General features: G+C 45.5%; 2 non-coding genes across 2 annotated transcripts; both read right to left on the bottom strand.

The window, feature by feature from the left end:
• Nucleotides 1-6873: 6873 nt before the first annotated feature.
• On the bottom strand, nucleotides 6874-6945 carry TRNAH-GUG (transfer RNA histidin (anticodon GUG)). The gene has a single exon. It is a non-coding gene; the product is annotated as a tRNA-His (tRNA).
• Nucleotides 6946-9740: 2795 nt separating this feature from the next.
• On the bottom strand, nucleotides 9741-9812 carry TRNAH-GUG (transfer RNA histidin (anticodon GUG)). Its single transcript has one exon. It is a non-coding gene; the product is annotated as a tRNA-His (tRNA).
• Between the last annotated feature and the right edge of the window lie 3454 nt (nucleotides 9813-13266).

Genomic DNA, 13266 nt, shown 5'->3' with positions numbered 1-13266 from the left:
TATTATTCATCTTGATTTAATCATATTATTCATCTTGATTTAATCATATTATTCATCTTGATTTAATCATATTATTCATCTTGATTTCATCATATTATTCATCTTGATTTAATCATATTATTCATCTTGATTTAATTACATTATTCATCTTGATTTCATCATATTATTTAATCATATTATTCATCTTGATTTCATCATATTATTCATCTTGATTTAGTCATATTATTCATCTTGATTTAATTACATTATTCATCTTGATTTAATTACATTATTCATCTTGATTTAATTACATTATTCATCTTGATTTCATCATATTATTTAATCATATTATTCATCTTGAATTCATCATATTCATCATCTTGATTAAATCATATTAATCATCTTGATTAAATCATACTGATCATCTTGATTTCATCATATTACTCATCTTGATTAAATCATATTAATCATCCTGATATAATCACATTAATCATCAAGTCAATAATAACTTGAGGAGCATCTAAGGTGTAAGGTTAAATGGCCTTGTTGGAATGACTCGCATCTCGGTCCTGAGGTGAAACATATGAAGGGGAGGAGGGAGGGAGAGTGAGGTCCCGACCTGTCAGAGGTTAATGGTCGTTTATGGTCCTCCTCCATGATTCATGTTGACGAAAATATAACGAAAAATTTGATTCTTAATTATACTCATGGCTGATGTAGAATGAAGTGGATTAATATCACCGAAATCAGTTATCTAGCATAAATACATATGTGTCTTTACTACGTCACTATGACTTCCCACCTTGAAGGGATAACTAATGTAATATAAATGGATTTGTGGAGGGGGAAAAAATAAAACATATTACTGGGACGTAGTCCTAAATTACACGTCTCTGGTCCAGGGTCATTAGTGGGGGACAAATGACCATTACAGAATGATGACTTGTTTTGAGCTGAGGGGCAACTGTTGTTTACAGGGAATTGTAAACGTGAGAGATGGTTTTACAAGAGAGGAGAGTATTTATTTTTCCTCTCTCTCGTCTCTCTACGTAGGCTAGCCAGCCAAACAAACCCTAACACCATTTTTGAGTTGAGTGACTGGCTAACTACCCCCAAGAACCTTCAATAGACAACAGGATAATAATCATTTTGAACCAGCCATTCGCCATTGTGAACTCCCTGGGTAGACGAAGGGTGGTTGGGTCGTAAACTATATGTAAACAGCGGACTAAATTATCTGTAAGTGGAGTGAAGAGTTTACAAGTGATTTACAGGCTTAATAACAAAGTTGATTGATGAAGGAACTTATTTTTTTTTCTCGTATATTTTTGCCCAGTTAATGATAACTGACTGACTGGGAAGAATAATTTAGTTTCTCCTAAAATGAAGCCATTATTTTTGGGCATTTTTTTTTAAGGTCAGCAGTCAAATCTTTCCGTTTTCTATCATTTTTGGCATTTTTCAAGGAATGCAGTTCAATATTTCCGTTTCTAATTGTTTTTTTGGCATTTTTTTAAGGTCAGCAGTTAAATTTTTACGTTTTTAATTGTTTTTTTTTGTCAGTTTTTTTAAGGTCAGCAGTTAAACATTTCCATTTCTAATTTTTTTTTTTGCATTCTTTTAAGGTCAGCAGTTAAATTTTTACGTTTTTAATTGTTTCTGGCATTTTCTACGATCAACAGTTAAATTTTTACGGTTCTTACTTTTCTTTTAAGGAAATTCCTAGGTTTGTGTCACAGTGTAAAATGAGTTTCAATCAAGATAGTATTGACATTCTTTTGAGAATCTTGAATAATTCCAATTCAATTCCAATTCACGATAGTTGGCAAAATATCAACAGCCACTTAGAAGAACCCACTGTGATGAATTAACACGCAAATCCACTTAGAAAAACCCACTGTGATGAACTTACACCTGACGGGTTGTCTTGAGTCAGAAATGGCATTCCGAGCACACATGCCCAACCTGTCAAGCTTACTATATATATATATATATATATATATATATATATATATATATATATATATATATATATAGGCAGATCTTTACACACACACACACACACACGAACATAAATAACTTTACACAAACGCACATAAACGTTCAACTGGAATCCAGTGCGTTCCTTTAGTTTATATAGTGTAAATAATGTCTCGATAAAGGAAAACGCATGATTAATATATATATATATATATATATATATATATATATATATATATATATATATATAAAGGAAAACGTACTCTCTAAACGCGTTCATTCACATCAAAAACTTCTGTGAAAAACATGTTAAACAATAATCTAAAAAGCCAAAAAACGCGTGAAAAAAAAACGCGCGTGAAAATTTTAATCTCTATGAAAACGCATATCGTAAACAAATATAAAAGAAAATAAAACACGGGGAGGGAGCCAGCCAGCCATCAAAACTACTACTAATTCTTATCTATCTATCTATCTATCTATCTATCTATCTATCTATATATATATATATATATATATATATATATATATATATATATATATATATATATATATATATATTTATATATTTTTTTTTTGAGTAATCATAAACAGATCTATAGAAGTAGGTAAGCGATCGTGTCTAATTAAGACCCCAAGGTGACGTAGACCCTGGTCTCGTAATATGCAAAATATCTACCCAATAAAAACAATCAAGTCAATTCCAAGAGTTGTAACAAGCTTGACTGAACTACAAGATGACTTCAATGATCTTTCTTTTTTTTTAAATTTACAATAGACACGGCAGGGTAAGGTGATTCACAGAAAATGGATTATGGCTGGGGTGCGAGGTGGAGTTACTGATGCGGGTTGGGGGATAAGGGGATGGGGAAGAGGTACGGGGAAAGGGGTGGGGATGTTGTGGGGGTTATGAGAGAGGGGGGGGGATTGGGCAATGGGTGGGATGGGTGGGGGGGAGAAGAGAGACTGTAATGACAACACACCTATAATCAAACATTATTACAGAGCCGGAGTCATTGAATCATTAGCCCATCAGAGGAGACGGATGGCCTTACAATGGAGAGAAGAGAGAGAGAGAGAGAGAGAGAGAGAGAGAGAGAGAGAGAGAGAGAGAGAGAGAGAGAGAGAGAGTTTTCCTTCAACCCCCCCTCCCCTTCCCCACCTTTCGCTTCCTAAACACACAGCAAAAATATACACCAAGGGATCTTCAACAGCGCAACGCTACATTATCATTTATCTTAGGTCATCATAAATCATAACCAATTTATCATCTTAGCTGACGTGTTTAGTGTAGACTCTTTGACTTAATGATTAGAAAACTGTCGATGAAAAGATGAAAACAGGATCTAATATGTGTACAAAGGCTCTCCATCACACTTTCTTGAGCCATCTCTAATATATATATATATATATATATATATATATATATATATATATATATATATATATGTATGTATCATGAAGCAGTCTACGTCATGGAGTATGTTTTGATCAGTATTCTAAGCAATTATAGATGGTATATTGTCAACACTGAGACCTATAATTGGACAGAGATACAGGTTTGAATGGCACAGGGTCCAAAAATCTTCGGGTGATAATTCCTTTCATTTTCTAATCTCTTGATGAGTTATATCCTTGTTCTTCAGAAGGGCATCATATTTACAGTACCTGTTATCTCCTACCAGAAAAGCCGTTAAAGTGAACAAACTAATTAGAAAATATTATCAAGGAGAATGACCGCCCGCTGTTTCCCGAGTTAGCGAGGTAGCGCCAGGTACAGGCGAAGAATGGCTTTCTTTCGCGCACATCCACACTCTAGCTATGGTGTGCGTAACCCCACCATCCATAGCCAAGCTGTACACACTCCCGGGGTCTTTCGTCAAAGGCAAGATGGTTCTATGCATGTATGGCCTCGTTAGACACCACCTGAGGAAAGAGCTCAATTTCTTTAATTGGTAGTTACAAAACGATGCAATTGGCCCAAACGACCTCGATGCGTCTCTAGAGCCCAATTAGTCAACTAATCATCATCTACGGACCAGTGGAATGACGATAGACAGCCTCTAAATGAACACTGGCACGATCGGGACGAACCAATGGGTTTTCATGATGATAAGCCATGGAAAATAACCCCATTTTCTTTGCGCGTTATCTTCCATTCCTCAGGGTGACTCCAAACCCCATTTTCTACTCGAATTAGCTTCCATTCCTACGAGTGATTTCAACAGCAAGGAAGACGTGATCCATAGCTGTGGATTAGTAGTTCATTCCCGTTCAAATCACCATGAGGATGGGAAAAAAAGACATATATAAAAATCTGTTTTCAAAATACGTCAGCCAAGTTGGGATGACGAGAAGAAAGAGTGTTTATTAAGGAGGAAAACTGCAGCGACCTGTATTACCTTCCCACACCACGAACAGCTTTCTAAGTCATTTGAATAAGGAGGCGTTACCATCACAAAATAACCCCCCAAAAAAATTTCAAAAAATGGATTTTTCTTTTTTTCTTTTTTACTTTTTTCTCTATCTGAAATCCTATAAAAGACCTAAAGTTGGAATCAGAAAGAAAATGTATATAGATCAACAAAAAATATCAAGGTTTCTCTACCTTTTGACAATAAGTACAATTTTCTAGACTAACTGGTTAACAAGGACTTGCGCTTACAATACGATCCACGAACAATCAGAAAAAGTAAAATTGATCAAAAAAAAAATCTTCAAACTTAAAAAAAAAGGAAAAATTGGGAATAACTAGAGATGATATTGCAGCCTAACTACCAGGGTTTATCTACCTCCAGACACCAAGTATAACTTACTTCATAGACTATACAGTAGTTACGAAGTGGGTCACGCTCACAAAATAGACACCCCACGAAAAATATCTAATCCAATGTATTGTCTGGTACCTCATACATCCACTGTATTGCCTGGTACCTCATATATCCAATGTATTGTCTGGTACCTCATACATCCACTGTATTGCCTGGTACTTCATATATCCACTGTATTGCCTGGTACTTCATATATCCACTGTATTGTCTGGTACTTCATACATCCACTGTATTGCCTGGTACTTCATATATCCACTGTATTGCCTGGTACCTCATACATCCACTGTATTGCCTGGTACTTCATACATCCAATGCATTGTCTGGTACTTCATATATCCACTGTATTGCCTGGTACTTCATACATCCAATGCATTGTCTGGTACCTCATACATCCACTGTATTGTCTGGTACCTCATACATCCACTGTATTGTCTGGTACCTCATAAATCCAATATATGACCTGGTACCTCATTCATATATACTGTATCATCCGGCACTCCATACATCTGTATTACTGGCGATGGACTGCGTATATCACACGAACAGCAAAAGATAAGGAGAACTTATGGTATGAGTATAGATCATACAGTGTGGGGTCCTCACCCTACGGCTGGAGAAGGAACGAAGCCAATGGCTCTTGACACCTGAGGAAGCTGGTGGCGGAGAAGAGGGCTAACTTCCCTTGCGAACTCTGAGGGAAGGGAGGAGTTACTACAGCCAAGACCCAGTTTCTTCAAAAGTCTTGTGTTGAGGAGGCGACAGGATCGGTGGGTCGTGTTGGCGGGTCTGGGAGGCGATGGGACGGAAGGAGAGGCTCATACCTCCTGGCTTTTAAGCATTTTTCTCCTCTTCCTGGCTGTCCATAACGAAGAGGCTGACTGCCTTCCAGCAAACGTCCAAGCGTGAAGCATCCAGTGAGTCGCTGGTTTATGTCCCCCGCCGCCCGTCGGTGAGGAGAGAGAGAGGTGTGTGTGAGGTCCGTGGGGGCACACTGGGTCTCTCCTCTATACAGGAGTTCCTCCTTCTCGCTGCCTTACCTCACCTGCTGTGGCTTGCATGGCCCTCTCGGGCATGTGAGGGGGTAGAGGCGAATGACCTGTGGCCTCTGGTGACCCCCTAGCGCCCCGCATGACTCGCTACATGGGACAGGTGAGGGAGGAGGAAGGAAGGGAGGGAGGGAGGTGGGTTGTGTGGCACTTCCTCTGCTTCGATTGTTGAAGATCGTTAGCTCACCATACGTCGATGACCAGAGGGACAGACGACTCTCCATGACTATCATGTAGTGTGATCCCTCCACCCACACCACACATACACCTCCCCTCCACCCACACCACATCACACCACACCACACCACACACACCTCCCCTCTCCTCTCTCTCCACCCATCACCCACACCACACCACACACACACACCTCCCCTCCCTCCTGTCTCCACCCATCCACCACACCAAACACACACCTCCCCTCCCCTTTCCTCTACCCACCCACCACATCCCACACACACCTCCCCTCCCTCCTGTCTCCACCCATTACCCACACCTCCCCTCCCCTTTCCTCCACCCATCACCCACACCACACACACACCTTCCCTCCCCACTGTCTCCCATCCCACTTGGATGAAGGCCAGGGCGTCCCCAGCCTGTGATCCACTGCTGCCTTGACAAATCGCGTTGCTCCCCGAGGTTCCTCAACCCCACCACCATCTCCTCCTCCTCCCCCAACCCCCAACACCACACAAACCCACCGTGTCATCAAACATGGCCATAGCCTGAGGGCTCCTCTCTCTCTCTCTCTCTCTCTCTCTCTCTCTCTCTCTCTCTCTCTCTCTCTCTCTCTCTCTCTCTCTCTCCACTTTCCGGAGCAGTGTTGCTCACTCATCCTCAGTGGCAGAGCAGCTTCAGTGGAGCGTCAGTGGTAAACCACCTTCAGTCTTGGGGGGGAAAAAACACGAGTGAAATCGAATCGACAGCTACTGAAGTCTTTTATCAACATGTGTGTGTTGTGTGTGTGTGTGTGGCTCTCTGTGGCACCTTTCGTGCGTTGACCTCTGGTCATACAGGTAATGAAAAAAGGGGTTCCCCACTGCCGTGACCAGGATTCGAACCTGGGTTATTGCGGCCACAACGCAATGTACTAACCACTATACGATCACGGCCGCCGCCGAGGGACGAAAGGCTTGGAGTTGATGTGGACCAGCTCTCTCTCTCTCTCTCTCTCTCTCTCTCTCTCTCTCTCTCTCTCTCTCTCTCTCTCTCTCTCTCTCTCCCCATGATTTCCGGTCGTGTTAAAAAGGGTCGTCGACCTGTGCTTCGTTCAGGTCGTGTTTAAGGTGGGGGGATAGGAGGGGTCGTCGACCCGTTTCTCAGGTGAAGGGAAGTGGAGGCTGGGTAGCTAACGCCGTTTTTATGTAGCTCTGGTTTAAAGGGGGATGTGGAGGCCTGTTGACACCCCCACCCCTACCCACCCATTCCCCCTTCCCCACCACATCAAGTGGGAAGATAACGACAGAAAGGGGGATGTGGAGGCCTGTTGACACACCCACCCACCCATTCCCCCTTCCCGCCACATCAAGTGGGAAGATAACGACAGAAAGGGGGATGTGGAGGCCTGTTGACACCCCCAGCCACCCATTCCCCCTTCCCGCCACATCAAGTGGGAAGATAACGACAGAAAGGGGGACGTGGAAGTCTGTTGACACACCCACCCACCCATTCCCCCTTCCCCACCACATCAAGTGGGAACATAACGACAGAAAGGGGGATGTGGAGGTCTGTTGACACACCCACCCACCCATTCCCCCTTCCCCACCACATCAAGTGGGAAGATAACGACAGAAAGGGGGATGTGGAGGCCTGTTGACACCCCTACCCACCCATTCCCCCTTCCCCACCACATCAAGTGGGAAGATAACGACAGAAAGGGGGATGTGGAGGCCTGTTGACACACCCACCCACCCATTCCCCCTTCCCGCCACATCAAGTGGGAAGATAACGACAGAAAGGGGGATGTGGAGGCCTGTTGACACCCCCAGCCACCCATTCCCCCTTCCCGCCACATCAAGTGGGAAGATAACGACAGAAAGGGGGACGTGGAAGTCTGTTGACACACCCACCCACCCATTCCCCCTTCCCCACCACATCAAGTGGGAACATAACGACAGAAAGGGGGATGTGGAGGTCTGTTGACACACCCACCCACCCATTCCCCCTTCCCCACCACATCAAGTGGGAAGATAACGACAGAAAGGGGGATGTGGAGGCCTGTTGACACCCCCACCCCTACCCACCCATTCCCCCTTCCCCACCACATCAAGTGGGAAGATAACGACAGAAAGGGGGATGTGGAGGCCTGTTGACACACCCACCCACCCATTCCCCCTTCCCGCCACATCAAGTGGGAAGATAACGACAGAAAGGGGGATGTGGAGGCCTGTTGACACCCCCAGCCACCCATTCCCCCTTCCCGCCACATCAAGTGGGAAGATAACGACAGAAAGGGGGACGTGGAAGTCTGTTGACACACCCACCCACCCATTCCCCCTTCCCCACCACATCAAGTGGGAACATAACGACAGAAAGGGGGATGTGGAGGTCTGTTGACACACCCACCCACCCATTCCCCCTTCCCCACCACATCAACTGGGAAGATAACGACAGAAAGGGGGATGTGGAGGTCTGTTGACACCCCCACCCACCCATTCCCCCTTCCCACTACATCAAGTGGGAACATAATGACAGAATGACACAACTCCATTGTGTGTGTGTGTCTGAGGATGCGCAAACACTAAGCTGGCCTCTGATTGGCCATTTAACATACTGTAGTGTGCTCTAATTGGCCACTTAACATACTGTAGTGTGCTCTAAGTGGCCATTTAACTTACTATAGTGTGCTCTAATTGTGCTCTAAGTGGCCATTTAACATACTGTAGGGTGATCTATTTGGCAATTTAACTTACTATAGTGTGCTCTATTTGGCAATTCAACTTACTGTAGTATGCTCTAATTGGTCATTTAACATACTGTAGTGTGCTCTAATTGGTCATTTAACATACTGTAGTGTGATCTAATTGGTCATTTAACATACTGTAGTGTGATCTAATTGGCCATTTAACATACTGTAGTGTGATCTAATTGGTCATTTAACATACTGTAGTGTGCTCTAATTGGTCATTTAACATACAGTAGTGTGATCTAATTAGCCATTTAACATACTGTAGTGTGATCTAATTGGTCATTTAACATACTGTAATGTGCTCTAATTGGTCATTTAACATACTGTAGTGTGCTCTAATTGGCCATTTAACATACTGTAGTGTGATCTAATTGGTCATTCAACATACTGTAGTGTGCACAACTGCCTAGTTGTCTCTTGGTAATTATTTTCACTGTAGGAAAGACGGATCATCACAGCCTAATAATTAAAGGTAGGCTAAATACACGTATAACTTCATTAGACCGCTGTCCAGTGTAGCTCACACACTAACTGACACTCCCATCGGCCAGGTGAACCCGTGTTGATAATTAACCACAGGTAACTGTTATCCAGGTGAACCCGTGTCGATAATTAACCACAGGTAACTGTTATCCAGGTGAACCCGTGTTGATAATTAACCACAGGTAACTGTTATCCAGGTGAACCCGTGTTGATAATTAACCACAGGTAAATTACCCAGGTGAACCCGTGTTGATAATTAACCACAGGTAACTGTTACCCAGGTGAACCCGTGTTGATAATTAACCACAGGTAACTGTTACCCAGGTGAACCCGTGTTGATAATTAACCACAGGTAAATTACCCAGGTGAACCCGTGTTGATAATTAACCACAGGTAACTGTTATTGGATGGTATCTTTTCCCCGTGTGTGTGGTAACTGGTTTCATCATCCCCACACCGCCCACACCCCGAGCAAAACTGGTGGTGGAGGGGAAAAATTTAAAAGGGGTTCCCCACTGCCGTGACCAGGATTCGAACCTGGGTTATTGCGGCCACAACGCAATGTACTAACCACTATACGATCACGGCCGCCACCGAGGGACGAAAGGCTTGGAGTTGATGTGGACCAGCTCTCTCTCTCTCTCTCTCTCTCTCTCTCTCTCTCTCTCTCTCTCTCTCTCTCTCTCTCTCTCTCTCCCCACGCGACCAGCCCACACACACACAAACACACACTCTTGTCTCCCACAGGTGAGAGTCTCTCTCTCTCTCTCTCTCTCTCTCTCTCTCTCTCTCTCTCTCTCTCTCTCAGAACCCAATTGAGTGTTTCAAATTACTCTTAAACACACACACACACACACACACACACACACACACACACAGAGGTCGCCTCCCCACATCACGTCCGTCGAAGTCGATCGATTTGGAGGGGGTCGAAGGGGATGGGGGGGGTTACGCCCGGATGTGTTGACGTGTTATAAGAGGGGTATGTTAGGGGGAGGGGGGGGGGTAGTCTGAACAAACAAACAACCCCCTCCCCCTCCCCTGAGTTCAGCTCTCAAGATGTTATAGTACAGGAGGGAGGGAGTGTATGATGTCTGGCCACACATTGATCCAGACGAGAGATAAACACATAGAGAGAGAGAGAGAGAGAGAGAGAGAGAGAGAGAGAGAGAGAGAGAGAGAGAGAGAGAGAGAGAGAGAGAGAGAGACAGACAGACAGACAGAGGGAGAGACAGATAGGAGCAGAAAGCGAATGACAGAGAGAGAGAGAGAGAGAGAGAGAGAGAGAGAGAGAGAGAGAGAGAGAGAGAGAGAGAGAGAGAGAGAGAGAGACAGAGAGAGAGAGAGAGAGAGAGAGAGAAGAGAGAGAGAGAGAGAGAGAGAGAGAGAGAGAGAGAGAGAGAGAGAGAGAGAGAGAGAGAGAGAGAGGTGTCTTTCCAAGGAATATCGTGAAGGGGGGAAGATGGAAAGAAGGCGTGTTTTAAAGACAGGCTTTACTGCAAGCAAAACACACACAGACACACACACACACACAAACAGACACAGACACACACAACCTCTCCTCCCGGCAGCACGATGCACACTAGGCTGGCCAGGCTACCTACTAAGCCGCCCGCCAAGCAGACGACGAAACGTTCGCTGGGAAGTGTCACCTGGACGACCGCCCGAGACGTCGAAAGTTGATGGCCACCACGGACGCGAGCGCACACCCCCGGGATTCCCGCCAACCATCGCAAAACAAAGAGACGCGCAGCCCATCCCCACCACATCCATCGCATAGGGTTAAGATAATACTAAACTCTAGCGGACGATACAAATACATTTCAATAACAAACCCCCTCTCCGTAACAGCATCTAGCGAGCGTTTCCGTCAGCCTCAGGTCACCACCCAGGCCAGCGCACGAATGGCCCAGCGACCGACTGAGGCTCACCACCCTGCCCAGCGCACGAATGACCCAGCGACCGACCGACCCATCTCATCTGGAGAGAACCACGAACGCCTCGTCTGCCATCCACAAAACCCGAAAAAAAAAAAACCCTTTGAGACTTGCCTGAGGAATTCGCCCGGAATGTAATTGACTGATGTGAACGCGCCAGGCCACGGTCGCTCCGGGTTGGGGGGGGGAGTAAGGATTACATCACACATAAATTCCATGTCGGTGCTATCAGATCGACAGAGAGACAGACAGACAGACAGACAGACATAAAAAAAGGAGAAAAGAAAAGGTTTAAAAGGATTCTCTCTCTCTCTCTCTCTCTCTCTCTCTCTCTTCTTACCGAGCCTTACTGGCGGTCAACGTAGATGCCTTTGATGACAGACAGACATAAAAAAAGGAGAAAAGAAAAGGTTTAAAAGGATTCTCTCTCTCTCTCTCTCTCTCTCTCTCTCTCTCTCTCTCTCTCTCTCTTCTTACCGAGCCTTACTGGCGGTCAACGTAGATGCCTTTGATGATAGATACAGATTATTTCCCGACGAATTATCCGCTGTTCCCTACAGGTGTGTAGTGTGTGTGTGTGTGTGTGTGTGTGTGTGTGTGTGTGTGTATACTTAAAATACAGACACGGATCACCTTCCAGTGTGCACACGATCCATCTTCATATCCTGTGTACAAGTGAAGAAGACCACGAGGAGGTCTTCAGGGGGGTCGTACACAGGACCAGGGGTTAATGATGGACAAGGACAAATTCAAGGTGTTGGTGACATACACACACACACACACACACACACTGCAGGAGACTCCCTTCGTACACCGTAGCTACACACCCCCCACACACCCTCTTCCCCCACCCTCCCACAACAACACTACTGCCTTGCGCCAACAAAAGTCGACTCGAGAATCGACAACAACAGTACCTGCTTTACTCCACCAACACCTCCCCCACCACAACCAACACCTCCATCCCCCCCACCACAACCAACACCTCCCCACCACAACCAACACCTTCCCCCCCCACAACCAACACCTCCCCCCCACCACAACCAACACCTTCCCCCCACCACAACCAAAACCTTCCATCCCCCCACAACCAAAACCTCCCCCCCACCACAACTAACACCTCCCCACCACCACAACCAAAAACCAACATACCAACCAAACCTTAAACTCTTTCCCTTCCTCCCTCCTTCCCTCCTTCCCTCCCATCGCACCATCGGTTCCCACCAGCTTGGCCCTCCACCGGAGCCGCGCGCCCCTCCCTCTCCATGTGACGACTCGAGAATCACAAGCAAAAATGGTTGTGACACAGGAATCTCCTTCCCTCTTGAAATAACAACCCGGGTCCAGACGTCTTGAGGCGCCCACCGTCGCCCAACCCCACACACACAATGCAGGTCACACCCTTACGCCCAAACCTCCTCCTCCTCCACCTCCTTCTCCTTCTTCCCCCTCCTCCTCCTTTTTTCCCCCCTCCCCTCCTCCCTCTTTTTCCCCCCTCCCTCCCCCCCACCCCGACCTCCCCCCCCTCCCTTCCGTCGTTCTTCGTAAGGTCTCCAACGTCTTCTTCTGGAGCGCCTCCCCCCTCGTCTACGAGCCCCCCCCCCCCCCACACACACATTCCCCCCTATTCAATTTACATTTCTTAAGACGAGTGAGGGAGTGAAAGAGTTACTTACCGTCTCTTAAGAAAACATGCCGTGGGGGGGAAGGAGGTGGGTTTGTTGGATCTGGTCCGCGCGCAACTTGTGATACAGCCAGAGGCCATTTTTCCTTTCAAATGGCATCTGATAAATGCCATTGGGGAGGAGGAGGAGGAGGAGAGAGAGAGAGACCCACCCACCTCCTCCATTTTCCTCAGCGTCGCCAACGCCGGTAAATCCTTAAAGGGGGAGACTTGTGTAAAATGGCTCGCAGGGGAGGGAGGGACTAGCCTACGCTGGATAGAGTTACTTAAAAAGACATCAACACAACAAGTGAATTATCAGCACAGGATTTAGTTCTCTTTCTCTATCCCAAAAGGACAACGAAATGAGGGTTTATTTTCCTTTTCCGTCGGGGACGCCAAAAGAATTTGTACCGATGTATACAAAGGCAGAGACATTCAA

This window comes from Panulirus ornatus, chromosome 11 (genome assembly GCF_036320965.1).
Source record: "Panulirus ornatus isolate Po-2019 chromosome 11, ASM3632096v1, whole genome shotgun sequence".
In the NCBI taxonomy this organism is placed as follows: Eukaryota; Metazoa; Arthropoda; class Malacostraca; order Decapoda; family Palinuridae; genus Panulirus; species Panulirus ornatus.
Note: the sequence above shows the minus strand (reverse complement) of the source record. Positions and strands in the feature narration are given on the sequence as shown.